Below are 24,027 nucleotides of genomic sequence, written 5' to 3'. Positions count from 1 at the left end.
CTCTTATCTCTCTTGAGATTTTCGCACTTTTTCTAGAGGATGAATTGGAGCTTTATGGATGAGTTTTGATGTGTGGATATTGGTCTATCTTCTCTTGGAGCTTCTCTATTGTCAATTGTGAATGGTTGGATATACTCTATTACATGTAAGTACGTGCTTTTTAATGTTATTCTTGTTTACTTTTGTCATATACGTTGGACTAGGATATATGTTGTTCTAGGGCTAATTGCTGCATACATTTACTGCTTAAATTTGTGGAATTTGTCTCTATTATAGCATCTCTCAATGTATGGGCCATGTAATATGAGCAAAATCTCCTAGGGGTAATTCTATCAAAGAATTTGACCTTGATAAGCCATTCCTTTTGCACATCGAAGTATAAAAGCTGCAAGGTTGCTTCCTCTTGACCTAGAAGGCTAATGAAGTGATCTTGAGGCCTCCTTGACTGGGAACCAAGAAATCCTACTCATACTCATCATAGACTCCATTCTCCCAAATATTAAGGCATTGATCTACCAAGGGTGGTCACTAAAAACCATATTCTTTCACCTCCTCCCAGGTCTAGCCAAATTGGGGTACCTAGGGCATCAATTTCTCGACAAGCTAGCCATCAAAAAAATTCGATCTCCTAGGGTCTCCTGTGCTGGCTTGTCCTCTAATTTTGAAGACATTTCGACAGTGGAGTTGGGAAAAATAGCCAAACCCTAGCTCTATGAGATCCCCAAGGCTAGTACCCCATAGGGTCAAAACAACATATTTGAGTGAAAATACTTTCTTTGATCCTTTCCCCACCTTATCTAGGGTAAGAATATCATTGGTTGCTACATTCTTTCCTCATACCCTAGACTGAGTCCACTTGGCCCCGTGTGGTCCCATTCCTTTGAAAGACCATTTTTCAAGAACCATCCAGGATTACCAATTCTAACAAGGATTTTAGGGATTGGGGAAGTCCTTCACAAGTCTTATCCCATAAACCTAACCCTCAAATCCTCTCCTCCTCTTCCTAGAATACATAGTACCTTGCCTAGAGAGCAAGCAAGATCCATCCCTCAAATTCTTCTGGGAAAGGGTTTGTTTGAGTCACTCATAACCATTGACTTATCCTTCATTGGTGACTCCATACATACAGAGACTCTTCTCATCAGTGAAGGGAGCCTTAGCTGAGGTGACAGTGGGCTAAGTCTCCATTTGTTGCCTTTGGCCTAGTATTTTCCCTTTAGGGATCTCTCTTAGGTCCCCTGCTAGTTTGAGTAGTAACAGTTCCCATGTTCTGGGCGAAATTTAGGTAGTTTAGGGGACCACCCCCACCACCCTTGGTTTCTCAGAGACTCCCTGATGTTCCTTGCACTGTAGCTTTCTGGTTGGGTGGAAAAATGTTTGAGTAGATGGAACCTCTTTGTATGACTCGGCTCGAGGATAGTTGCAACCATGCAACTATTTGTGCACTATAATAATGGTACTTTTTAAAAATTGGGTTAGAAAATTCATATTGATATCCCACAAGGCTCACCTCACCCTTAAGAAGTGTGTAGAGTTTGCTTGAATTTTTTAATTATCTTTATTGATGGAGATACCAACCAGCATTTGCTTTGAATGATTTGATGGGGAGGAGTCCTGTGTATAGAGCTAGGTGTGACTGATGGACTTTAAGCTTAAATGTGAATCATGTATATAAGCTTGCGGTGAATTCTCATGGACTTGGAATGAAATGTTCAATGTTCTGGCTTATTACCTTTGCAAATGTTAACTTTGATTTGACTAACCTGAAATTGTAACTGTCTGAGACTTGTCACTAGTGATTGTATAATTGTAGGTTGCAGTTTGTTTCATTGCCTTTCTTTGATATATTTTTTAAATATATATTGTTTTTATATATATTATTATATATTTCCATTCCCAACCTACCTTTCCCTGAAAGATTTGGGTGTGTATTAGTTTTCTGTAAGCCCAGCAAATGATTAACATGCCCGTAAATTTTTGTACCCAGAATTTTATTTTTACTCATAACCCAGAAAACTCAAATCTGAAATCTACACACAATTAACACAGTCAAGCTTCTAACAAATTATGCACAGTGGAAACAAGAAATCCAAACACAAACTTTTACACAGCTTTTACCTGGGAAAACCTTAGTGTGGGGAAAAATCAGCAAAGAGGGATTTTGTTGGGCTTCAAAGAAAAAGCTCAGGAAATAATTACAGCAGCGAATCCAAAGAATGTACAGTCAACAGCCACATAAATCAGCCGTTTCTTTTCTGCAATGGTATGGCCTGAAGTATGGCCTCTCTCCAGCAGAGTATGGCCCCTTTTCTTCAGCAGATCTCGGCTCAGGGTTCGGCCTCTCCTCCAGCAGGATACTCGTCTCCAATATGACCAGGGCTTTCCTCTCCTCCAGCAGGAAACTCAGGGCTCAGCCTCTCTCTCCTGCAAACATGGCTGAGGGTTTGGCCCCTCTTGTTGCCCAGTACGACCAGGTTACGGCCCCTCTTTCTCTGAAAATGATGGCCCCTTTTCTCAGCTGCTTGACCTTTCTTCTTCTCAACCAAATTGGCCCTCTTGTCTCTCACTCGATGTGGTCTCTAATGTGTCCTTCACCCATTCATTCCAGTAATTTATAATTTCTCTTTCCTTCAGATCTTCAAAGAAAAGATCAAAGGACAAAATTTGATCTTGTACTTTGATTTTGTCAAATGGAAATACTAATTTCCAAAGTTAAGGACTTTAGAAATCTGAGTTACAAAGCCAATAATAAGTTAATAACTAATTAAATTAATTATCATGCTTTTCCTAATTTTGGACTTAGGAAGAATTAAAAATGCCGAAATAAGTAAATTTTCAAGATATCTTCTGCATGCCTGGACACAAGGTCTATGTGGAGACACCTATCCAAGGTACAGTTTTAACAGTGTGCTGGAGCCATTCCAAATGCTTGTTCCACTTCTGCCTCCCCCTGGTTCCTTCATTCTGGAAATTCATGCAACATAGATTGAAACCTTAGCAGTTGAAGCTTCCTTCCTTTTTGTTGCATCCTGATATTTTCTATGAATAATTTTGCACCTGTTATACCAATCTGCCCATTCATTAAATGATTTGTTGGATTTATTTATCTTATATGAGAGTGGGTATTTGTTGCAAATATTGTTTGTTTACAATTTTTTTAATAGCAGACACTTGAGAAGAAGATTTAGTTTTTGGATGATTTGAAATTTCAATGACCTTTTGTTGTAAATTGAGTCATTTTATACTGTTTACTCTCATTTTCTTTAAACCTTAGATATTATTAAATCTTTTCAGCATTTGGTAATGTAAAAAGATGAGAAAATAATACTTAGTAGACTTATCCTATTTCATGCTGAGGGCAGTTTTGAAGCTCAAATTTGAAAATATTTTGAATTGTAAAGCAGGTGAATGCATTTTATTAAACTTAGAGCAAAGATTTTCGATTCTTGAATAAAGTCTAATTACGAGCATAACGCTTCTTTGAGCAGGTGGCTACATGGAGTGGACACAAGGCAAAAGTTACATTGCTTCTTTCTTTTGGGCAACATGTTTTAAGTGTTGACTTAGAAGGATGCCTTTTTATATGGGCTGTTGCAGAAGTGAATCAAAACAAACCACCAATTGGACAAATACAACTTGGGGAGAAGTTTTCTCCAAGTTGTATCATGCATCCAGACACTTACCTAAACAAGGTAGCGAATTTCTATCATTCTTCATGTTTGTGTATTCCTTGTTTTTGTTTAGTTAGGCTCTTTATTAATATGAAAGATGTGTCAACTTTGTGTTAATTTGGAAGCTATGTAGAACAATAATTGTTAGATGCATCTGTTGTTTGTATGTATGGTGGAGGTGAATATACGAATCAGTTGATCTGCAGGCAATATAATGCCTGAAAAGCATAATTTACTGTTATAGAGGCTTCTAGGGTCAAAAGTTCATTACTAGCTCAGCTTTCAAATTAGCCTTAAAATATACAAGGGTCAGTTATGATGTAAAGGACCTTTTATAATTCATTTTTAAAATGCTGCTTACAGCTGCCGTTTGGTTAAGTGGCCATGCTATCAGGGGTGTTTTATTGTCATCAAAGGCACCCAGGACTTGCACCTGATCTCATCCACACCCATTTGTTGGTGTTTGAACCTAGGTCTCAGTGTTAGTACAAGCCTGATCACGACACAAGTCACAACTTGCTGGTATACTACATTCCTGATGGTGTGGAGGACCTTAATTTGCCATCAGAATGGGTAATCCAGACAGTATGGTAAAATATGTTCTTCAAAGAGAGGCCTTAATATAGTCTATAACTAGGGTTTTCCTAACTACAAAAGGTCACTAAACATGGCCTAAATTTGGTTGTAGAACCCTTAAACTAGTGAGTGCTCCAAGGGATAACTAAGCCCTACCCCACTGGAAAGGAGTTTCTTTTCCAATAATATAACCTTTAGACCAGTGTTATGAATGAAATATATTAAATATAAATAATGATGATAATTGTAATAATGATTAATTAATTAGTAATTAGTGTTGAAGAGGCATGTCTAAATGGGACATGACTTTCCATGAAGAGGCCCCTGCTTAGTATATAAGCACGCTCCTCACTCTCATTTGTAACATCATTCTCATTCATACATTTTTAATATATATTCTTGTATCGTAAATGGAGATCTACATATTCCAAGTCTTCTGGAGTATTTAACTTGAAGAAAGAACTTTGTTCATTCCATTTGGTATCAGAGCCACATTGGCCGATCCCGACCTTTGGCCATCAACTCGTCGTCAACTTGATTGTCCTCGTAATTGAAGCGTTTCGCTATATAGTGGGAGAGTGTCCATTTATCGCCAGGTCTTTGACCATTTAAAAAAAATAATAATAAAAAAAAGAAAGTAAAAGAACAAAAATATTAAAGGTTAAAAAAAGAGAAGAGATTATATCTATTAAAAATTATAAAGGGAAAAAAGATTAAAAAAAATTGGAAAGAAATTATAAATAAAATTATTAAAAAAAGTCCGCTTGGGGTAGCTCAGTTAGCAATGGCCGTGGAAATGAAGTTTCACCGAACCGGAAATCTTGTGCTATCCCCTTTGATTGGGGTGAGAAGTTGGACATGATGAAGATGTAGCCCTACCAAGCTTACAAAAAAAGTTATTAAAAAAACATGAAAAAAAAAACTAATAAATAACCAGTAAAGATAAAAAAAATAAAAATAAAAATGATAAAAAAATTAGTTAAAAGAATATTATTTAGTTTAAAAAAATACAATTATACAAATTAAGAAAAAAAGGGGTTATTTACAAACCCTAAGTTCTTTGACGAACACAAAATAATTAATATTCAACGAACAAATGGAGTCCAATTCAAAAATGATGAAGGAAGTCAAGATGAGTTCCACACAACAATCATTATTTTGGGCTAAATGTTCGTTTTGTATAACATACATTGAATATCTTTGGAATCATAAAAATTGCGAATTATGTTGTCTAACATGTGGAAAATTATTTAATGTAGAAGAATGTCAAGATGATGTATTGATGCAAATGACAGAATGAGAGGAAAAACTTGCAAAACTGGAACAAAAATTAACAGAAAAAGGCGAGGAAAATTTGCATCCCAGGGACCATAGCCAAAAATTACTTGTGAAGGTCAAGAAGTCCAAGGAATGAAAGAAAAAATTAGAAGAAGAAAAGGGACGTGTCGAGAAGAAATTCAACGAGATTCTATCAAAGAAGGAAGAAGAAAATTTGCGCTTAAAAGGTCCAAACCAAAAGTTATTGGAACAAATCAGAGATCTAAAAGATGAGAAGCTTAAAGTCATGACATTGAAAATAATGTTGATGAATTAGAAACCAAAGAACTTTTACATATGAGAAACCATAATCAAAGTCTACTCACTCAAATTAAGAAACTTAAGGATGATAAGCAATCATTTAAAGACAAGTTAGAAGAATTACTCATGAAAGAAGTATTAAAGTCCTTAGACGCAACAATCCAAGTCGAAGAAATGGGAACAAACATAGATAGCATTAATCTCACAACTCAGACAAACCCAAACCAAACTAAAGTAAGGGCATACTCAGAAGTTGCAGTTAAAATGATGAAAAACCCAAGTGAAGATTTTGTAACCAACTTGACGACATCAGAACTTGATGTAACTCTCAATCTTGCCACACACATGATAAGGGAAAGACCAACTCCTTATCTACATTCGAATCACAAAAGTAGACATTCCAATCAGTCTGCATATATGTATCTCTCAAAACAAAAACAACAAACTTATGTTCAGAAGGACACTGAAGTGTGCACAATTCAGTGCAGTGATAACGATTCATCACAAGTTTCTAGTAATCGAAAGATTCCATAAAAGATTAATTTAGAATGGTCAGATCCTTTCTCCTTGCGACAATTTTAAATATCACTCCAAGGATCATATCAACTTATATCAACGAAGATGACAGTTTTGAGACGAGAAGACATTCGAAACAAAAAAAGAGATCAAGCCTTTTCATCAGCAAGCTTTGAGGACAAAGCTTTTTGAAGAGGAAGACAATGTTATGAATAAAATATATTAAATATAAATAATGATGATAATTGTAATAATGATTAGTTAATTAGTAATTAGTGTTGAAGAGGCATGTCTAAATGGGACATGACTTTCCATGAAGAGGCACCTGCCTAGTATATAAGCAGGCCCCTCACTCTCATTTGTAACATCATTCTCATTCATACATTTTAATATATATTCTTGTGTCCTATATGGAGATCTACATATTCCAAGTCTTCTGGAGTATTTAACTTGAAGAACAAACTTTGTTCGTTCAACCAGGGTAGCCACTTATAAGACCATAAATTCCCATTCTACATTCCATCAAAGGCATCTTTCAATCATGTAAGCAACTATTAGTTCTACGGAGTTTGCTGTCGACTCTACCATGTGGAAGTGACTCCTTTATCACTTATGGTGCTCCCATTATGTTACTGCTGATTAAAGGGTGCTCCTGGTTTGGCCTTTAATAAACATAGGTTCTTATTTTCTCTTATTTGTTCTTCTCCAATTTTTGGCATACCTGGTGAAACTATTCTGTTCATCTGACTGAAATTTTTTCCAAGTACAGGTCCTTATTGGGAGTGAAGAAGGTACCTTGCAACTTTGGAATGTGAATACACGTAAAAAGCTTTATGAGTTTAAGGGCTGGGGATCTTCCATTCGATGCTGCGTCTCATCTCCAGCTCTAGATGTGGTTGGAATTGGTTGCTCAGATGGCAAAATCCATGTCCATAATCTACGATATGACGAAGAGATAGTGACATTTATGCATTCAACAAGAGGGGCTGTTACTGCTTTGTCTTTCAGGACAGGTATGCCCTTTGTATATTTCATGATGCAATTGAAAATAAGCATAAAATAACAAACTAACGATTTCTTAAGTATGTAGTTGAGAGAAATTAAAAAATACATATCTTGGAAGATACTATGTTTGCAAAGCAATTTATAGAAAGAAACGGTTTGGCATTGTATTATGAAAGAGAGGTTTAATGTTGAAAACATGGACAGTACATTTGATAGAGTCCCACACATCAAAGAATAGTGTTAGAGCTCCATATAGTCATGCTACTCCTATAAGTGCCATAAGATAATCTTAAGCAAAAGAGCCTAATAGCAATGCAGGCATTCTTTTAATGTTAGCATTGTTGCTATACTTTGTTTTCATGATTTTCTTTGGTGTATCAAATGTGCTTCTTTTTTCCATCTTTATTGTAAGCTGGCAAAAAGTATATTATATAGATAAAAGTACAGTCCAAAGAGGCTGAGGTCTGCCAAAATGGAAACCAGACCTCAGATTCAAGATCATCCGTTGAGTCAAAAGGAACCACAAAGTCTGCAAAAGTCTGCTGTTATGGCCATTGTCTAAAAAAGCAAAAGGACTGGTAAAAGACAAACTGACCAGACTGGTAAAAAATAAACTATATACATAGCAGTGTAAACATGAACGAAGGACATGAACAGGAAACTCTTATCAAGAAGGCCCAAGGGAGGAGCCACCCAGATGAGAAACATCTCTGTCCTCCCTGAAGCAGGGCTCCAGTCCATCCTTCTCATCCTCGATGATGGGATTAGAGCTAGTACCCTTTGAAGTAGCAGAACCCACGAACTCGATCCCTTCCTCTTTTACAGCACTGGTACTGCAAACTTGCAAAGTTTGAAGCTGAGACAAAATACCACCTTGCAGAGAACAGTGAATTTGGAATCAAGCCCCTTGAGATGATCAACAGACTTGGGGACAGAATCTGGATCAGATCATCTTTGCTTTTCCACAACAGTAGTGTTAATCCCTAGATTTGCCCCCTTGCAAATTTAGAGAGTTAATGGCCAGCACATTTCATTAGGCTGGAGGTTTAGAGACATATTCAGATACAGTTTTTCTTGAGCCATGGGTTGGTTCCAATGGGGTTCAGCTATAGTATTGATTCGGTGATGTTATTGTTGTTTAGATACAGATTTTGCACAGATTTTTGTCAGACTGGAGAGAGTTGCTACTTTTAGCAGTGCCCCTATTTTTATGAGACATGGCCTGCAGCCTTGCATGTCAGTTGTGATAGTACATTTGAGATCCTTGCAAGCTTAAGATTCTAATGAGCTACTTTCGAGTGACATGCCAGACAAGGCTATTTTTACCCAGGGTTGCATGTCAGAGCTGGTTACATATTTAGACTCCACACTGAAAATCGAGTTTAATGAGGGTCGTTTCATAGACGTGTGAGATATTTCTATGTTTAGTAGGTTTTGCATGCCTGCGAACCCATGTTTTTTTATTTTTTTTATTTTTATAAATAAATTCTCAATTTTCCACGAATCAGAACCAGGTAATCTCACGTGCCCCTCTGCTAATTCCATGAAGTATAAACCCGGCATCGTGAGTTTGAATGTTTAATCTGTACACTGACTCTTTACTCAATAGCACTGCTGGAGATTATTTGCTCAAGACTAGACCTGGCATACTGTTTATCTTTTTTTGTTGCAGCATAGCAATTGTTGGGATATATGTCTGCATTCTGGAAGAATGAGTTGCTTTTTTTTAAATGGATTTTCAATCAGACAGCTAGCTTGGATCCGAGCTAGCAATGTAACAATCCATTTTTATTCGGTCGGACAAATCAGCAAAATGGCTGTAGTATTTATTCTCTGCGCTTCTTCTTTATCTGGTGACACAACCCGCACCTTCAAACCAGCAGCTACTCCATTTAGAGCCAGTGTCCCAATCACATCATCAGCTTCTACGCCTGGAACCTCGATGACCTTCACTGACATGGCCTGTAAAGCTGTCTTCAAATATTGGAGTGCCTGAACTATCGTATCAGGAGTAGGCATGTGATTGCTTTTGGAAGTGATATATAAAGCATCCCTGAACGTTAGACCTGTTGACCCACAAAATTCTTGGCATAGGTTGGGAGGATTGTAACTGAATTCGATTCCACGATGGCCAAAAACCACCGCTATGTTGATCAACACAATTCCAACATATCAAGCATGGTAAGAGGGCTTCGAAGATAGAAAGTACTCAATCTCCATTACTGTCAGCATGCTCCAAATTGCCATAACATAAACTTGCCACCAGCTGGTAGTATGCTCTGTACATTACAGCTGTCCTACTATTAGCATCAGCCTACCAACATCAGCAGCTTTATACTGCTTTAGATTATTCCGTTAACAGAATGCATGCCCATTTAGAGAGTAGCTTGGTTACTGCTTGCTTCGACAAAAGTGTTTTGCCAAGGCCTGATCTTGGAATAAAAGCTGATAGACCGATATAGTAAGCAATGACCATATGTTTATTTTTGATACCTAGAGAGCTTAATATACAGACTGCATACTAAACTCATTTGTCTTCTGTTGCTTGTTATGTTATGGCCTTGTAAATGTACATCGCATAATCCCCAAGCAGTGAATTTGATCTGCCCATCAGAGAATGTACCTGTTTAACAACACAAGCTTGGTGATAACAGACTTGAATTTTAGGGTTAGAATCCAAGCATTAAGACGTCCATTAGAATAACATCATTCTCCCAAAGTGGGCTCCTTTAATGAACTAAGGACTGTCTTGAGGAAAAGTCTGAGGAATCAGCTGAAGCTCATGAAAACTGGGGCTATCCTCCAATTCTGCCTGCTGGTGAATTGTACATGCAATATTAGTGTCATGCATGTAGCTACCAAAATCATTCTTCAGAAAACTTTGAAACTGCCACCATATCCTGATGCAACTTTATCTGAAAACTGTGAGTATGGTTCTACAAATTCCCGACCTTTCCATTTTTGGAAATTTCCATCCATTGGAGAAGGCTACAATATACACGTTCATAGGGAATGGATCCTCAACAATAACTCCAGTATGCTACAGCTGTTGATTTGGGGTAGCATCGGATGTGCTCTAGCCATGAAAATTGGTGGAGAGGCTAGCCGCTAAAGCACATGAGATCTCCAAGACTCATAAATGGTTTGGGGAAACTCCACCCTGTTAGAGAGATATTAAAATAATTAATATTTTTAATGGGTTTGTTAAAATTGGCAACTATGGCCAAACTCCATGTGGGTCATCTTATTTATGGCAGCTGATATTTTTCTTGGACCTTTCTCATCAAGAGGTGTAGGAATGATCTAAAGATCATCCGATTCTGATAAGTATTCATGGAGATATGAATTTATTTGTGTTATGGGACAATTCGTCAAGGTCGGCCAGCAACTAAATAACCCCCACATGTGCTCAACGTTTTAGTATAAAAGGAGGTGACTTGATAGTCATTTCAACGCACACTTCACTCTTGATTTCTCTCCACTTGTTTTGGGTTTTAGTGGAAGAGAAGTCTAAGAGGAGGAAGCCCTAGACGCAGAAAGAAAGGAGCTTTAGCTTGAAGCCTAAACACAGTCTTATGATGCCCTAGCTAATCACAGTCATGCCCTAATCTATACGTTGTTTGAGACAACCCTTAGACGCTGGAAAAGAGGCAGTAAAGAGGCTCCCTCACCTGGTTGTCTAAAGGATGTCAAACCACAGTCTTAGCAAGGGAGATCTAAGGCCTATACACGCTGCCCTAGCCGTAGGTCTATCATGCCCTAGCTGCAGCAAGTAGAGGCAATCCTGCGTGGGAGAAAGAGGTTTGTTTTAGGGCCGAGTTTGCTGTAAGGGAGGCCGAGGTAACTCCCTAGAGGGCCGAGATAAGGGTAGACTGTTTCAGCCAGTGTGGAGGTGTTCTTGAGTGCTAAACTTTTGGTGAAGGGCAGTGTAGGCTGCTGTGGGTAAGCTGCAAGCCCTATGAGCAGTTTGGAGGGCAACGTAAGGTGTATTGAGTGGGCTGTAGGAGGCAACGAAGGTTTGTGGTAGGCCACAGGCCTAGCCACTGCAAAACAGGCCAACGTGGAGGTGTTAGGGGCTACAAAAGACCATAATAGCAACTCACGTAAGGAGGAACCTTCCTTGCCTTGGCCACAGCAAAAGGGAGACTGTTTGTGTAGGTATTTAAGGGTTGTTGCAGCATGCACATGCCCTAACCAGGGACTGCAATAGAACAGACTTGGAGCAACAATTGTGATGTGTGTTGGATCCGTTCTTTGGGTCAGTTTGGATCAGATTGTTGGGCAGTCTGTGGGAGCCAAATTGGTGGCTTGACATAGCAGCAATGGTACTTGGTGCAGCAAGTACATGGTGCAGCAATGGTACATGGTGCAGCATTGGTACAACAATGGGAGCTGCAAGTATAGTGCAGCATAGTGCAATGAAGAGCTCAGCAGTACAGTGATGGGTACAGTCATGATTAGTGAAGCATGATGAGATGCAACATAGTGATGATGGGTGCAGCATGGTGCAACACAGTGAGGTGCAGCATGATGATGAGGAGCAACACAATGATAGGTGCAGCATGGTGATGGAGTCACCTTGGAGAATCAGTTGAAGCAGCATGTCTTCAACTGAGTTCAACTACCTCATGTATCATCTTCTTAGAGATGATCTATGCTCTTATTTAGATAAGTCAAAGTGTTGACTTCTGTTGTAAATGTACTATCTCTATTTCTCTGCTGAACTATTGAAGAACATATAAGAAGAATTGATCAAGGGTTTCCCCACATTGGGGTTTGTCCCTGGCTAGCGCCACATCTTGTGTTCTCGTGTCTTGGCTTGTCTTTTGCGATTTATGTTTATGTTCTATCTGCAATTTACTATTATGCTGATGTGATTTCTAATCTGGAAAAGATATTGATCTATCTGTGAAAATTGAAATAAATTACTCTAAGCATAAAACATACCTAAAATTAACAAGGTTCCTAAGTCTCAACTTAGGAAAATAAAATTATTAATGGGTATTAATATAAAACTGGGTGGGAAGGATCTAAATGACATGGATCAAGCCAAATCTAATCTTAGCCGTTGATTAGAGATGTAATCTTGGCTATTGAAGACTCAACAGAAAAAGTATAAGAGGAGGCTTGAGGGTCAGTTGGAGACACAACAGATTGATCAGTTAGTTCGATTTTCTAGAGCGGGGTTTGTTAAGAGAAATCGAACCAGTGATCAGAGTTGCAGCGAAGGGCAGTGAGTGCATAATAGAGAGGCAGAGATAGTGCTGGAAGACCAGTGCAGAGGTAGAGAGGCAGACACAAAGCCAACAGAAGCTATGCAGAGGGCCACAGGCCTGCGTGAGTGATGCAAAGGGCCAGAGAGACTGCGCAGAGCATCAGAGGGTTGACGCAAAGGGTTTCAAGTTGATGTAGAGGCCAGGAGGGCTGACGTAGTGCCTTAGAGAGGCGTTGGAGAGTTTTCGTGGAGCAGAATTACCGAATATCTGCTTCTGAAGGGAGGTAATTGATTTCTCTGTCGAGTGAGCCAGTTTGGCACCCAGTTGTACTCAAGAAAAGCTGCTTAATAATAAAACCCTCAAAACTGCTGCACCAGTTTTCCCAAGTTGGGTTTTTTCGGGGACAATTGTCCAAAAATAACAATGTCCCTTGTGTGTTTGTCTATTCTTTCAGTTGATGATATGTAGGAGTGACGCAGTTGGCCAAAAGAGCAATTCAGCCTTTCTTGGATTGCGCAGAGCCAAGAGGCTCAGTTTCTTCAGTTGCTGGGGCATAGGAAGCTGTGGGAAGATTGTGGAGTGTGAAGCTGGTGGGGTTCTATTGCTGTTGAGACAGAATAGTACCTAACGGGATAGAACCAAAGTAGAGGGAGTCGCTCCGTAAGCGGATTTCTAGCCAAGAAATCCAAATCAGTGTTGCAGGAGCAAAGGGGATCGCAGAGGTACAACTTGACTGTTGGCAGAAGGATTTGCAGTGGGGAAATTGAGACTCAGAGGGAGTCTAGAAGAGAACTTCCAGTAGGGAAGTAGAGACTCAGAGGGAGTCGAAGAAAGAAATTTTAGGAGGGAAGTAGAGACTCAGAGGAGTCGAAAAGAAGAGCAGAGATGGCAATGAATAGATTGAGGGATCAGGACAAGTTGGACGAAGCATCCAACTTTGTCATCTGGAAGGCCAGGATCCTGTCTGTTCTGGATAGACATCGCATCAAGGCCTTTGCCTTGAGAACCATGGCTATTCCAGTCGACCCAACTGATAGCGAAAAGTATGAGGATGCGATGGCCAAGGCAAAGTGCATAATCCTTGATGGGGTCAAGGATCATGTAGTTCAACATATTGCCGAGAAGAATACGACAAAGGAAATGTGGGATACCTTGACGACATTGTATCAGGGCACTTCCGTGCAGAGGAAGATGCTACTGGAGAATCAGCTGCGGTCGTATCAGATGCAAAAGGGGGAGCAAATAGATCACTTCCTCAGTAGGTTGCAGGAGATTCGGGACCAACTTGCTTCCATAGGGCCCACGCTGGGTCAGGAGTTAATGGTGAGGACTGCCCTGAACGCAGTTTCTGAGGACTGGGAGACATTCGCCGAAAGCATTTTGGGCAGAGCGAATCTTCGAGATTGGGAAGAATTATGGGCAACTCTTCGCCAAGAAGAGATCAGAGGGCTGACCAATGCAGGAAGTAGCAACAAAGGAGCCCGGGTCAAGAAAGAGGAGGAAGAGGGTGCGGCTTTGACATCTGCGGGGCAGCAAGGGAAGAGGAAAAAGAAGGATATCTCCAAGATTAAGTGCTTCAACTGTGGGGAGCTAGGCCATTATGCAACCTAGTGTCCCAGGAAGAAGAATAAGGGAGAGGCTTCTGACTCCAAGGCAGTGCCAGTTAAGGCGGAGAAGGAGGTAGAGGATGATAACGATTGTGCCATGAGGACTCATGTACCTCTAGAGAAGAGGTGGGGAGACATCGATCTGTAATCAGGATGACTATAGAAGATGTAGGGGCAGGATCCTAGGAGGTATCCAAACTCTTGGATCATATTCGGCTACGGGAGCCCCGAATGACAATAGCAGGATGACGGATGTCAGTAGAAGCAAGATGCAGATGGAGTGACAGAAGAGTGCTAGAGTGCAGTTGTCCCTGGCAGCGCAGAGAGGGTTGCAGCAGTGCGAGAGGCACAAAATTGTTGCAGTAGCGCAAAGGCAGCAGAGGGAGCATAGGATAGCAGCAGAGAGAGCTTCCACATCAGAAGGGTTTCTAGCCTGACAAGGATGTAAGTAGTTGGGTAGATCAACTACCATCATCTCAGTAACTGTGTTGCAGTGCAACAGTAGCAGTGGTAGTGCTATGGGCAGCAAGATGCAGCATGATGAGAGAGGGCTGCAGTGCAGATGTAGTATTGGGAGAAAGGACCAACAACAACACAGATCACATTAGAATGCATTTGTCGACGCGTTTCGAACCAACGAGTGTGGTTCATCGTCAGGACAAGTTGAAGAATCAGATCCTGGCTGCATGATAAATAGATAGAGCAGAACATCCAATGGCTAAATTTGACCAGGCAATGGCCATATTGACCTGGGCAACCAAACTGGCTAACAACTATATTTGACTGGGATGGATCACAGAAGCCTCAATTCCACAATTGAACAACACGGATGCAGAGGAGCTGCCATATAGATGTAGTAGTGGCAGCGGCAGAGCCATGGGCCAGTACACGACGCAACAATGCTGAGGATGTTGGGCAATAAGGCCAAACATCAACACAGGTACTGGTGTGGGATGATCAAAGTGATGTTCAGTGATGGACCATTACTAGAGCACATTCCTCGCTAAGAGGGAGTGTTGATTTGGGGTAGCATCGGATGTGCTCTAGCCATGAAAATTTGTGGAGAGGCTAAAGCACATGAGATCTCCAAGACCCAAAAATTGTTTGGGGAAACTCCACCTGGTTAGAGAGATATTAAAATAATTAATATTTTTAATGGGTTCCTAAGTCTAAACTTAGAAAAATAAAAATATTAATGGGTATTAATATAAAACTAGGTGAGAAGGTTCTAAATGACATGGATCAAGCCAAATCTAATCATAGCTATTGATTAGAGATGTAATCTCGGCTGTTGAAGACTCAACAAAAAAAGTATAAGAGGAGGCTTGAGGGTCAGTTGGAGAGACACCAGATTGATCAGTCAGTTCGATTTTCTGATCGAGGTTTGCTAAGAGAAATTGAATCAGTGATCAGAGTTGCAGCAAGTGGCAGTGAGTGCATAGCAGAGAGGCAGACAGAGCCAATAGAAGCTGCGCAGAGGGCCAGAGGGCCTACGTGAGTGATGTAGAGCCTGCAGAAGTGATGCAGAGGGCCAGAGAGCCTCCGTAGAGCATCAGAGAGCTGATGTAGAGGCCAGGATGGCTGACGCAGTGCGTCAGAGAGGCGTTGGAGAGTTTTCATGGAGAAGACTTGTCGAATATCTGCTTCCGAAGAGAGGTACTACTGCCAGATTGATTTCTCTGTCGGGTGAACTAGTTTGGCACCTAGTTGTACTCAAGAAAAGCTGCACTGGTTTTCCCAAGTTGGGTTTTTCCGAGGACAATTGTCCAAAAATAACGGTGTCCCTTATGTGTTTGTGTATTCTTTCAGTTGATGATTTGTAGATGGTTGAGACTGCGTTGTGTTTATTTCAGTGTTTATATGGTTAAATAACTTGTTCAGTAATTAAACAAGTAGATGAAATAAACCAGATAGTGCAGGAAAATTTCTAACGTGTTAGACTTAGAAATTTCAACAACAACAACTTAATAATGGAAACATTTTTGAACATCAATGCCTCAACAGGAAGCACCCAAAATACATGTTCTTCTGCTGTATCAAACTCTTCCAAGACTTGTGAACATGCTGTGCCAAAGGAGTTGAGCTCTTGTCTTTTTAAATATTCAACCTTGAATTGTGATAAAATTTCTATAGGTACCCTTGCTAGAAGACGAGGTAACAATGTGTTAGTTTTTGTAGTATCGAACAAGTGTTTTGGTCTCTATTTGTGTCCAAGAGTCTAAGGATCACGAGATCTTCAGAAACTAGAAAAGGTTTCACGAGAAAAGCTTGCAAAACGCCTTAATTAAATTAATTAGCCATCATTTAAATATTCCTAAGTCTAACTTAGGAAAACTTTTTAATTAATAGTAATTAATTAAGGAAAGGTGAAAAATATCTAGAAACTCACACAGATTGAGTTTGAGACGATCTCAGTTGTTGATAACAATTTATTCATGGCTGTTGGTGATCCAACGAGAGATTATAAGGGCAGGTCGGTGGGGATGAATATGACACACTTGAGCATAGCAGTTAGACACAGGGAGAGCGTGTTCCTTGGTAGATCGAATTATCTAGTTGTATAAAATGAGCAAGGAAGAAGAGTTCGAGCTAGAAGGAAAGCATGAGTGAGATTGAGGGAGCAACTACAAAGTTTTCCTGTAGAGTTTCCTAGTAGCAGGGTAGGGAGGCCGAAATATTCTGCAGATTATCTGTCAAGGTTTAGCGAGTTTCCTAGATCAACAGAGTGAGTTGCTTGGAAGAGCATAACTTAGTTGCTAAAGACTGGAAAGTCATTTCGAAAGGCAGGCTGAAATTTTCTAGTGGCAGGAGAAGGCTAGACGACCAATTTTGTGTGAAAATTCCTAATCCTCAAGGAACCCCTACTGCAACAAATCTGAATCTACTTCACCTACTTGAGTTTAATTACATTCATCAAGTTATTATTCTGAATACTGAAGCAAATTACTTCTGCAACCTACATTAATTAAATGTTTGATCTCATGAAACAAAAACAAAGCAAAGAACAAGATACATAAGACACAATTATTTTCTTATTTTTGGACATAATAGTCCCCGGAAAAACCCAATACAGGAAAAACGGTGCAACAGTACTGAGGGTTTATTATTATGCAGGAGAAATATCTGAATACAAATCTAGGATGCTCATCTAGCAATCCTTTAAAGAAAAATACTGGCGAAAAGTCTGAGTGAGTTTTACTTCACTTCACCTGGCAGAATTCCAGTTGATCTGGCACAAGACTGGCTAACCCTGGTTATTTCTGTGTTGGCCCTGCATTGGCTCTGCGTTAGCTTCTCTGTCCTTTGCGTCAGCTATCCCGGTTGTTCCGACAGTTCCCGACAGTTCTGGATTCTGCGTGACAGACAACTTTTTTGCTTTGCGCAGGCCTTTCTGGCTCTACGTCAGGACTGCGTGGGCTTAGACTGACCTAGCATCAGCTCTCTCGGCTTCTGCACTGCCTCTCTGTAAGCTCTTTCCGCCTCTCTGTTAGTATTCTCTGAAAAGTCCTTCCATATTCTCACTGCCCCTTTGCTGCTAAATGATCACTTAGTTCGAATTTCTCAGCTTCCTAGCTCCAGAAATCGAACTCTAGATCAATTCTATGTGTGTGTGTGTGTGTTTCCAAATGAACCTCAAGCCTGCATTTTATACTTTTCCTGTTGAGTCTTCAATGACTGAGATTAAGTCTCTAATCAATGGCTAAGATTAAAACATGACTTGATCCGCCTTCTAGATCATTCTCACCCATATTTTGATTAATACCCATAATATTTTAATTTCCCTAAGTTTAGACTTAGGGACTCCATTAAAAATATTAATTATTTTAATAAAATACAATCCAGGTGGAATTTCACCAAACGGTTTTTGGGTTCTTTAGAACTCATGTGCCTTAGCCTCTCCACCAATTTTCAAGGCTAGAGCACTTCCGATGCTACCAAAAACTAACATATTGGAGCAATTCCAAGGGTTGTACGAATTGCGCAGGGCAGGAGTGCGAGTTGCCAGTGTGATATTGTGAGCAGGCCGAAGGAGGCTCAGTGATTTTGTAGAAGGGAGAAATTTCTCCAAGTTATTTTTGCGAGGAGATTCACTAGAAGATAGCTAGATTGGCATCCAAATATTGTACTTAGAATTTTTACTGTTGCATAATAAATAAACCCTCATTTACTGCAATGGTTTTCCATTAGGGTTTTTTCTGGTGATGTTAGTCCAAAAACATTGGTGTCATTTTTATTGTATGTGTGCATCTATTTCCTCAGTTCCAGTTTATTTTCTGCTATCGTAATTTTATTGTGAAGAATTGCAGTGTGATTTATTCGTTGTTTGCTGTAGCAAACAAACTGCATAATTAAGCAGTTAGAAGAATAAATTTCCAGTTGCTACAAATTCAAGGAATTTTCACATGGTATCAAAGCATTGAAGAACAGATCGGAGACTCAGTAGCGAGAAGCAAAATTTCTTGCAGTTCAGAAGGAGTTTTGAGCATAATTTCTCAGATTTGCGCACGCCACCAGGAAGTGCGAATTGTAAAGGCAGAGGGTTCAATTTTTAGGTTGCAGCCAACGGAAAATTTAATTAGCCTCAGGTGCAAAGAATTGCAGGTGTGGATTTTCCAGATAGAGGGTTTCGGTGAGCAGATCAGTTAGTTCGTTGAGCAAATCTCCACACAGTTGATTTGCAACAACTTTTTTTTTAGCAGATCAGTGTCGGGTGGAAGAGCAAATCACTCATAGAAGGAAACTTCCAGTTTTCTCAGAGGGTTTCCAGATCCAGGCTTATGAGGAAATCTACAAATTTCAACTGCAAGAAGCTGTGTGAGTTTGCTAGAGTAGCTAGTTCGAGTTGCCGAGATTGCAGATCGTGTGCCAGTTCCCAGGAAAGGACATCCGGAAGGCTGAGCGAGTAGTCTCAATGAGCAGCTGAAGGCAGTACCTTGACCGAAGAAGGACATCTGGGGGTAAGTAGAAAGGAGTACGAGTAGCAGTATTAGGGCCGCAAGGAAGAGAGGGAGCTTCCAGATTTATTTTCCCAGTTTTTGAGTTTTGCAGGGATGACCATAACAAGACTTCGTGATCAGGATAGCATTGATGGAGCCTCTAACTATAGCATTTGGAAGGCTAGGACGAGCTAGATGAGCATGGTCTGAAGACGTATGCAAAAAATACTATAGTCTTACAAATAGATTAGCAACAACTAGCGAACTATAACAAGGATATGGCCAAAGCTGAGAAGATGATTCTCGATGGGATTTGAGATCATATCGTTCCACATGTTGCAAATAAGAATACGGCAAAGGAAATGTGGGATGCCATCGCAAAGATTTATTAAGATACTTTCGAGAACCGGAAGATGTTTTTGAAGGAGAAGCCGAGGGATACAAAAATGCACAAGGGTGAAGGCGTTACATCCTATCTCTGCAAGATTCAAAGTGTCAGAGAAGAGCTTGCAGTCGTTGGAGAAAAACCAGTAGATAGCGAGCTAGTCAAAACAACTCTCAATGGTTTCACTAAGGAGCAACATACTTTTGTCCAAGTTATTTCTGGGTGAGATACGCTACCTAGTTGGGATCGTCTATGGAGTGAATTCATTGAGGGGGAGATGCGATTTAGTTTCGTAAATGGTACCAACAACATCCACAAGACACTGATAGAAGAGAAGGATGAGGAAAATGTGGCCCTTGCAACTAAAGGGAAGGCGAAGAAAGGTCCCAGTCAGGGACAAGGCTCAAAGGGAGCAAAGAAAAAGAAGAAGCATCTGTCAAAGATCAAATGTTTCAGGTGTGGTGAGTTTGGTCACTACAACACTTAGTGTCCCAAGAAAAAGAAGGACAAGAAGGGGGAGCAACAGACCACAACTTCAACAAACATAGATGAGTTAAACTCCAGGATGGAGGAGTTTGCATTAATAGCGACTATACCTCCAGATGGAGGAGGAGCTTGAGGCTTTAGAGTTGCAGGCATGGGAAAGGTCTAGGGGGGACTAGATTGGACATGTGTTTCTTCTTGGATCATTACCTTGGCTACGTGGGCCCACAATTTTCAGTAGCAGGAGGATTAGTGTTAGAGGGCGCAGTCAGATCTTGAGAGACAGTTGTAGAGAATAGTTGCAATGAGTTACTAGAGGGGCGCAGAGACAAATGCAACACAAATAGTTACTCAGTAGACAGTGCTGACACTAGTTGTAGTCAGAGACTCATGATACAGTTGCAGAGCCAGTATGGGGACACAATGGATCCATATTTTAGTTCTTAGTTGGAGTAGTTGCAGCAACAATAGCAGCCTGAGATTAGATGCAACACAAAGCATTGTTGGTAGCAGTGTAGGAGGCATAGTGTAGTGTCAGCAACAATGCAGATGTAGGACGATTCAACTATAGGGTTAGCAGATTAATCAAAGTATGCACAATAGCTTGATGGGCAGTGACATGTTGTTACAAATGTCAAACATCAACAACGTGAGGGAAGATGTTATGGGAGAAAACACCTTCCTTGCTAAGAGGGAGTGTTAGTTTTTGTAGCATCGAACAGGTGTTCTAGTCTCGATTTGTGTCTAAGAGACTAAGGAACACAAGATCTTCAAAACTCAGAAATTTTTTTGCGAGAAAAGCTTTTGAAACACCTTAATTAAATTAGTTAGTCATCATTTAAATATTTCGTAAGTCTAACTTAGGTAAGCTGGTTAATTAATAGTAATTAATCAAGGAAAGGTGAGAAAGCTCTAGAAACTCACACGGATTGAGTTTGAGATGATCGTAGTAGTTGATAACGATTTAGTCATGGCCATTGGTGATTCAATTAGAGATTATAAGAGCAGGTTGATGGGGATGAAGATGACACACTTGAGCATAACAGTGAGTCATAAGGAGAGTGTGTTCCTTGGCAGATTGATCTATCCAGTTGTAGAAATCGAGCAAGGAAGTGTAGGAATTTACAGGGTAAGTTCCTCAGAAAGAACACCAAAAGGACACCGCTCACAACCAGATCTCAAATCAATACACCAGTATTTTTGACGTGGTTAAAACCCTCAAAGTGCAAGGAGGGAAACAGTCCACGACCTGTCCCAACGTGGGTACTACAGGCAATTTATTAATCAAAGAATGAAAATTTACATAAGCTTCTCTCATGCACGGATTACCCGAACAATGACCCTCCATGCGCTTTAAATAGAACTCATGGACCAATCGGGTGTCAAGCCACGGATCAAGTGTCGGTAATACCGAGGTGAGAGTGAACCGTCGGATCACTACATATCGTGACCGTCGGATTGTAAGTTACAAAATGTACAACGGTAAAGAAACACACTTTACCTAACTCTAACCTAACTCTATACTAGACCAAGTTGAACTTAACTATATCCTATGTGTCGGAATATCCTAACATCCCCCCTTAAGAACAACTTGGGATAGGATTGAAGGATTTACAAATATGACACAATAGGAGAAGGAAGGAGGCACTAGAGCCTATCCCCCCTTAGTGACAACTTCCTGAACTCCAAGCATATATCGAAGTTTAGTGAACTTCGCCTCTGTGAGAGCCTTTGTGAAGATGTCTGCAACCTGATCATCTGTTGGACAATATTGCACTTCAAGAACATGGTCATGAATGAGCTTTCTGATGAAGTGCATGTGTAGTTCAATGTGTTTGCTGCGCTGATGCTGGACTGGATCTTTGCATAGCTGAATGGCACTTTGATTATCACACCAAAGTGTGGTTGGATGCTGCTGCTCAAAGCCAAACTCTGATAGGATCTGACGAAGCCACAAGGCTTCCTTACTAGCTTCCACGGCACCACGATACTCTGCTTCTGCTGACGAAAGAGAAATGGCAGCCTGTTTCTTACAAGCCCATGTAATAGGTCCTGAACCAAGAGTGAAGACATAACCGGCAGTAGACTTCCGATCATCAGGGTCACCAGCCCAATCAGAATCAGTGAAACCAACTAACAGAGGAGCTGCTTTGGCACTGTAATGAATCCCAAACTGTACTGTACCTCGAACATAACGAAGTATTCTTTTAGCTGCTTTCCAATGACTTTCACGGGGGTTTTGCATAAAACGAGCAACAAGGCCAACAGCAAAGGAAAGATCAGGACGAGTATGGGTTAAATACAAGAGTTTTCCGACAAGTTGACGGTATAAGGTAGCATCAACTTCAGGAGAAGTACAAGAGACTGAAAGTTTGACTCCAGACTGAAAGGGAGAAGGGGCTGGCTTACAGTCTTCCATGTGAAAATGACGAAGAATATCACAAGCATACTTGGACTGGGAAAGGAAAATACCCTCCTGGGATTGCAAGACTTGAAGACCGAGAAAATAGTGTAAGTGTCCTAAGTCTGTCATTTCAAATTTCTTTTTAAGGCTGGACTTCACATGGTTTATAAGGTTGGGATCACTACCAGTAAGAATAAGATCATCAACATAAAGAACAAGGATGATAAGAGAGTTGCCCACTTTCTTGGTGTAGACAGTATTGTCAGAATGACACCTAGAAAAGCCAGATTCTAAAAGAAAGCTATCCATTTTGGCATACCAAGCCCGAGGAGCTTGCTTGAGGCCATAAAGGGATTTCTTAAGTCGACAAACAAGGCTGGAGTCTGTTTGTATGAAGCCAATGGGTTGTTCCATATAGATTTCTTCCTGCAAGTCCCCATGCAAGAAGGCAGATTTAACATCCATCTGATGGACTTCCCATTTTAAAGAGGCAGCAAGGGAAAGAACAAGGCGGATAGAGTTCATTTTGGCAACAGGGGAGAAGGTTTCAGTGTAGTCAATGCCTTCAATGCCTTCAACCTGTGAAAAGCCCTTAGCAACGAGACGAGCTTTATGTTTATCAACTTTCCCATCTGGTCCATACTTGGTTCTGTAAACCCATTTACATCTAACAAGTTTGCGTCCCTTTGGTAGAGGAACAAGATCCCATGTATCATTTGTCATCAATGAATGATATTCTTCATTCATAGCTGCTTCCCAATGTGGATGGCCTGAAGCTTCTGCAAAAGTGTCAGGATCATGATTTACTGGAGCTTGAGCCAGTAAAGAAGAGGCTCTTTCAAACTGAGAACGTGTACGTCGCTGATCTGTAGGATCACCGGCAAGATCACCTGCTGCATCCCGAGTAGCACGGACCCATCTTGGAAGTTGAGGATCCTGAGAAGGTGGGGGAGGATTATCATCCTCGCTTTCATCATCTGAAGAAGAAATGTTTTCAAAAGTAGAAGAGATAGGAAGAGGTGGCACATCCGCCGGACTAGGCTCGCAGGCCGATTTATTTTCATCAAATTTTACATCTCTTCTAATGATAACATTTTTGGACTTAAATGGAATAAGTCTATAACCTTTTACATCTTCAGAATATCCAACAAAAGTACATTTCTCACTCTTAGGTTCTAAAGCTTTATGCTTTTCATCTGGAATATGGGCCCATGCTTCACTTCCAAACACACGAAAGTGACTTACATCTGGTTTAATGGAACTCCAAGCTTCTTCTGGAGTGATATTCTCTAGAACCTTAGTAGGAGTGCGATTGATTATATAATTTGCACAATTAATTGCTTCGGCCCAAAAACTAAGACTGAGTCCTTTAGATTGCAGCATACAATTAGCCATTTCCTTTAAGGTGCGATTTTTCCTTTCAGCTACACCATTTTGTTGTGGAGTGTATGGAACAGTATGTTGCATTTGAATTCCATTTTCGGTGCAAAAGTTGATGAATGTGTTTTTAACATATTCTCCACCATTATCAGTTCTTAGCTTAAGAATTTGATGTCCAGATTGTTTTTCAACAAAGGCTTTGAAGGCCAAAAAGGTGTTAAATACTTCGCTCTTGAGTTTTAAGAAGTATACCCAAGTGCGTCTGGAGA

General features: G+C 40.4%; 1 pseudogene across 1 annotated transcript in view; it reads left to right on the top strand.

Annotated features, from left to right (window-relative positions):
• The window catches only part of LOC149197299 (uncharacterized), a 289,735-nt pseudogene that overhangs the window by 96,350 nt on the left and 169,358 nt on the right, over positions 1 to 24,027 (top strand). The window contains exons 5-6 of the transcript XR_016254749.1: positions 3,489 to 3,692; positions 7,111 to 7,354. The product of XR_016254749.1 is annotated as an uncharacterized LOC149197299 (transcript). The remainder of the gene's footprint in view (positions 1 to 3,488; positions 3,693 to 7,110; positions 7,355 to 24,027) is intronic.

This window comes from Pinus tabuliformis, chromosome 2_2 (genome assembly GCF_031772625.1).
Source record: "Pinus tabuliformis cultivar Carrire ecotype Pingquan chromosome 2_2, CPIR1, whole genome shotgun sequence".
In the NCBI taxonomy this organism is placed as follows: Eukaryota; Viridiplantae; Streptophyta; class Pinopsida; order Pinales; family Pinaceae; genus Pinus; species Pinus tabuliformis.
The sequence above is the reverse complement of the archived record's forward strand: the minus strand, read 5'-3'. Positions and strand labels throughout refer to the sequence as shown.